Source organism: Triticum urartu, chromosome 2A (assembly GCF_056163025.1).
Source record: "Triticum urartu cultivar PI428250 chromosome 2A, HENAU_Tu73, whole genome shotgun sequence".
NCBI classification, from domain to species: domain Eukaryota; kingdom Viridiplantae; phylum Streptophyta; class Magnoliopsida; order Poales; family Poaceae; genus Triticum; species Triticum urartu.
The window spans coordinates 573084531-573090398 of record NC_141874.1 but is presented as its reverse complement, the minus strand read 5'-3'; the positions used below and the strand labels follow the sequence as shown (position 1 = coordinate 573090398).

The following is a 5868-nucleotide window of genomic DNA, read 5'->3' as shown; positions in this document are numbered from 1 at the left end:
CCGACGGGCGGCCGAGGCGGCGAGCGGTCAGCTCCAACCGGCGGCCAGGGCGGCGAGCGGCCAGGGCGAGCTGAGTGCCGGAGCATGGGGTGGCCCCGACGGGCGATCGGCACGGCGAGCGCTCGGGGAGACGAGGACAAGGTAAAAAAATAGAAGAGAAGCTTGGATCTGACGGTGTTGCATAGTAGATCGGGCGGCTGGGAGTAGACCGGCCTAAGGACAAGGTAAAAAAATAGAAGAGAAGCTTGGATCTGACGGTGTTGCATAGTAGATCGGGTAGATCGGGCGGCTGGGAGCAGACCGGCCGAAACATTCGGCCGGTGCGCCGGCGACTAGAGGTGCCCTAAAGTTAATTAACATGTGTTAATTATGGGGGAATCTCCCCTTGTCTAACCGCAGGCAGTTGCCATATTTGCAACCGTCGCGTCGATTTTCTTCTTCCCAGAACAGACGCCTCCTGTGATCGATCACGTCTGTTCCATCTGTATAAATACTTGGATCATCTAATGAAAGGATAACTGGATTCATTACTATCGATTGTCTCTCGTTTTCAACACGTTATCAGCACGCTCTTACAGAGAGCAATAGGACAAGGCGGAGGCAGCCCCGACGAACTGCCGAACTTCAGACCGGCCCCAAGCGGCGGCGTGGTGAGCCCGGACCCGGCGCTGAACAGCGCAAGGGGACACGCGCGCTCCCAGCCATCGGCCGTGACTCTCGGGTCTCGGCATAGCGCGGCGGTGCCCGCCTTCGGCCGGCGAAACGGTCCCGATCTCCCAGCAGCGGCGCCGACGATGGGCACTACTTCGTCTCGATTGATTGGCCTCGAGAAATAGACAAGTCGGGGTCAGGGGAGATCAAGCAACCACCAGATAGCAAAGTCTTGATCTAATTACTACATGAACAAGGTGCTACTTTCCGATTTTATTTTTGCAAACAACAAAAGCTATCGTCAGGAACTAGTACCTTTGGCATTTGTCTTCAGGCAAGCAACAGCCAGAAGAACAGCAACATCTTCTTGGTTGTGGCACAACACATCCCTCCCGGCCAGGTCTCCATCGCGCAGAGGCTCTGGCTGGAGGTCGTGAGAGCGGTGCCCAGCCCGCAACAGTGGCGACGCCCATGGTGCAGCCATGGACTTCTTTCTCGGCGTGAGACGGAGGCGCTCACCGCGAGGGCGGTGCTACCGACCAGCGGCGCGGCCTCGACGCTGCTCCCAGGACGGTGGTGCCTATGGCCATGGCTCCCGGCCGGGCTCCTCGGAGGCGTGGCCGCCTAGGCGCGCGGGTGGCGGCATACTACTGTCGGCCGATGACGCAACAGCGTCGCTCTCCGGCGTGTCTGCGCGCGGTGGCAGCGGCGGCAACACAGCAAGTCCTGCGGCGCAGAGACCTCCGGCAGAGCAGCGATGTAAGCCTATGGCCACCCGCGCCTCGGCCGTTTCCGCGGCGACGACTCCCGGCGGAACTGTCGCATAGGCGTGGCGGCCGTGCCCTAGACCACAGACCTCGCGTGGCGTGGTAGCACCCGAGGCCACCAACGGCACGCGGCGGCGGTCCTCTCCGCCGGCGAGGAAGCCCTCGCGGGGACAGCAAGGCCGGCGGCGGTTAATCCCATGAGGAACCGCTCGGGAGAGAAAGTAGATGGTGGATAAGGAACCTTATCCTTCGCTATTTTGCACTCAAATCCCTGTATTTGCACGGATTAGCAAAGCAGCCGGAAACAGTGTCCAGGCCAATTTTTGCAATAATCCCCTTCTTTCCTGGGGTTCACAAATTGATCCTGTTAACAGTATACTGTTTACTATTATTTGCTGTCTTAGACACTGTTGATTACTGCATCTTCTGTTGAGTGTAACATTCCAGAAAATACGTGGTTATTGTATGTGGCATGTTCAATGTGTTTGCTTTTTGGCAATACCTATAACATGTCCTATTAGCACGATGACATTGTTTTGTGATTGAGATTAAGTTTTCTCGCACAACAATACTGTTTTGCGATTGAGAAATATAATTTTTTTTCTCACAAAACAATCTCAATGCGATTGAGATTAATTTTCTCTCGCAAAATACTAATTCACCTTGCTAAATTATCTTGCAACTTGATACAAGATCATCTCATTTAATTTGAGGTCGGTAAAATTCAAGTTTACACTTGAGCATCAAGTTTGCAGCATCATTATTATTCACTACATTAGTAGTATTTTTCTGTTGAGTACCGAGATGTATTCCAGATCTTAAGTTGACATAATACATTTCCACGTTTATCACGTGTTGAGATTAATTATGTCCATTTGCAGTAGAGATTTTTAATCTCTTACAAAGATAAATTCAGTGCCTCTGCAGTACTGTTTCTCCGTTGAGTACAAGGTATTCCGGAATATTTCTATGATGTATCTATTTCCATGTTAACCACATGTTGAGATTAATACGTCTATTTGCAATTGAGATTTTCAATTTCTTGCAAATACGGATGCAAAATTCAAGGTGATTTCTTCAAATTGATTCTTGAGATCACACAGTAGTCATATGGATCTACTGCCTCTTCAGATTGTCGATGACTACTGATAAAGCCTATATTTTGTCGTTTCGACATTATGATTGCTTTACAAAGTGCTCTTCCACACATTTTACTAAGTCATGACATAATGCATTAGGAGTGAGTATCTACTGATTTCATCAGATTATACTCCCTAGTGCTGCAAGATCTACTCCCTATCTTCAAGATGTCATACTTAGCAATTTGAGATTCACACTAATGGTTTCAAGATAACTTCTTGAAATACCCTTTGTTTTTTTGCTAAGTTCATTACAATATCAACCATGATGGTCTTTAATTTACTAGTTGTAAATTAATTATCTCTGGTTTACCCGTAGAGGTAACATATGGCTATAGAGTTTGAGGCATTCGTCCTCAATGGCCACCACTGCCCTATCTAGGCCATGGACATCATGATCGCTCTTGTGTCTCGTGAAATAATGTGTGCAATCCAAGACCGTAGGATTCACCTCTGGTCAGGATCACACCGCTAACAGAAAAATGATGTCTTATATATCATAAGGCATTAGATTCAGATCTCAGCATTTGGTTATTCTGTATTAGCAATTCCTGGGATACAATGAACTCAAGGGCAAAGGTTTGAAGCTCACTTCAACCTTCAACTCGACATCACCAATGATGATGGGATCCTATGGGCACGGAGAACATGTGGTTGAATATGCCTCAACCGACATGTTTGGAGACTATGGATAGTCTTTTAATCTCCTGAGTGGTCAATAAAATTAATGTCCATTTACGATGTTGTAACAACAACATAAATATTGTTGTCATCGGCATATATTGTATATCCCAATATATTGTATCAGCACTTTGGTACAAATACATTTGTATGTCTATATATCTGACAGTGATTTTATATTAAGAATCTTCATGTCTATATATAGATTTCTACGGGAGTAAATCCGATGAAAAATGATATGTGCCTTGTGGCAGATGCTCCACAAACTCTATACTCAGGGAAGTTCAATGTTTCCACTCTCATTGAGAGAAAGGAGATATTTTAAAATCGCTAGACGCGATGAGGTATTTGTTGGCTCAACTGGAGTTATATTTACTATCCCTGTGGGTACTCGAGTAACATCGGGATGCTTTATTGCTTCTCAGGTTTAACTCGTACCCTACTAAACTATGGAGGTATCCGTCAAAATAGTTTCCATAGCGAAACTTATGATGACAACAAAGAGAAATAACTTCTCTTTACCATATGCAACGGATATGGCAAGCACACTCTCTGTGTATCATTTGGATTGCACTACACATATAACACAACCCGTTGCACATGTTGTGTACGAAATAGTTTTCCAGAGTGTCTTGTACATGAAAAACTTGGCATACTCGCCTTGGTCATCGAGACATTGGGTTGAAACCAAAACTGTCAGCAATTCCAATAGTTTATGATTATTATGATGCTAAATTCTAACAACATTTGGATTCCATGTGCACTAAAAGTGACATAGGGAAGCTAATTTTAAGGCTCGCACACCTTAAAGTGTACGATAAACCACTCAGACTCCTTGAATGCATCAAGTTGAGATAAGTGGCTCTTCCCATCCATTGACTAGACTATTCAGGTATTTCATGGTTCTAAAAGACATATCTACATGATGGTCTTCAGTGTGTGCTTTATTCACACGAAACCATTGGCTCATTATCCTGACATCGATTTCAAGCAAATTGAATGGATAACATTGCAGAATTCTCCTTGAGTGCCTTCTCTATGGCCCTTGGATTGAAGTTTAGCAATTTGTCCTAATTTCTAGACTCAAAATGGTTTGGTAGAATCATATCCAAAGATTTAAGCTCATTGCATTATCTTTACTTTGGAATTGCAACTTACCAACTTTACGTTGGAGTCATGCAGTTTTACACGCTCATGACAGAACTGCATAATATTATTCCCCTCTATCTTTGATATGTGGATATCTACCAAGTATTTCCTATCTGCGGTAATTCGGTTGCATATCGATATCACCACCCGACATACATCATTGGCCCCTCAACATATAGTTGGGATCTATGTGAGGAATAACTGTATTTCCATCAATACCTCGAGCCCCTCGCATGGGGAGTTATTCAAGGCCAGTATGCTGATTCATGAGGAATATTTCCAGGCATTAGGGGGAGATTTCAAGTACCATAAAGAATGCCAGGAAATTAGTGGAATGTTCAACACATTTCTGCCTCAAATCCACGTACTCAAAGATCTGAACCATGCGTTCAAAAGATTTGCAACTCATTGCAAATAACCTGCCACATTCATTTATTGAATATAAAGGTGTCATACAATCCTACAATCCTGAAAAATATGCCCGAAAGAGTGGAGGTACCAACTAAAACCACTCAATTCCCCGTTCAAAGCAATAGGGGGAGAAGTACGGTAATAGTACATTAGGATTCAGCTTCTCGCAAGCAAGGATATCAAGGCCTGTGAATCAGTAAATACAAGTCAACTTCACGTTGACAGACACCTGATGGGTAGTATACACCCAGTGGACGGGAAACCTCCACCAACCCAGGTCATAGTGCACACAATGACCGGGACATCGGAATACCCGACTCAATCGCATTGGGAAATCGCGAGCAGTCACCATGGGTAACGATATTTCCATCAACTATATATATCGATATATAGATTTTGGAGAATCATATAAGCGGAAGTCTACAATTGTCGACATACATTTCTCAACTAGATTGCAAAAAGCTTTCAAATGATTCAGATCCAAAGACCATGGTCATGGCAAAGTGTGAACAACACTCGGACTGAACTGAAGCAAAGGGTATAATCTAGGTAGAAATGATCTTGCCCAATAATAAGAAGGTATTCATAAGCAATACCTACACCAGTTTTCTTCTGGAAACAGGATTGAGAATAACGAGGTGGTGAAACAAAGAGAAAGTATTGTAGCACAAGGGTTCACGCAGATACCCAACTATTCTCCAGAGGTGGAATCTCATTTCGATAAATTATATCATTGGCAGTTCAAAATCATCTATCTCTGCAGTTGATAGATGTAGTGATTACATATCCATGTGGATCACTAGATTCAGATATATATGATTGATTTCCCATGGAATCTCAATTCTGAATCAAAATACAAAATGCAACATACATTGTGTAAAACTAGTAAATCACCATACGAATTATTGTGGTCGGTACATATGGGACAACTGACGTAGTGAGTTCCTTATACAAAAGGATTACTCCTGCAAAGATGATTATCCATGTTTGTATGTCTGCAATGACGACACATGTAATCATCTAATGACGAAGTTTAAATGAAGGATTTGGGTAAACCAAAACACCGCTCG

General features: G+C 44.2%; 1 long non-coding RNA gene across 1 annotated transcript; it reads right to left on the bottom strand.

Moving 5' to 3' along the window:
* Positions 1 to 507: 507 nt before the first annotated feature.
* On the bottom strand, positions 508 to 5079 carry LOC125538828 (uncharacterized). Its single transcript, XR_007296519.2, has 2 exons — positions 967 to 5079; positions 508 to 824 (listed from the first exon to the last, which is right to left on the bottom strand). It is a non-coding gene; the product is annotated as an uncharacterized LOC125538828 (long non-coding RNA).
* Between the last annotated feature and the right edge of the window lie 789 nt (positions 5080 to 5868).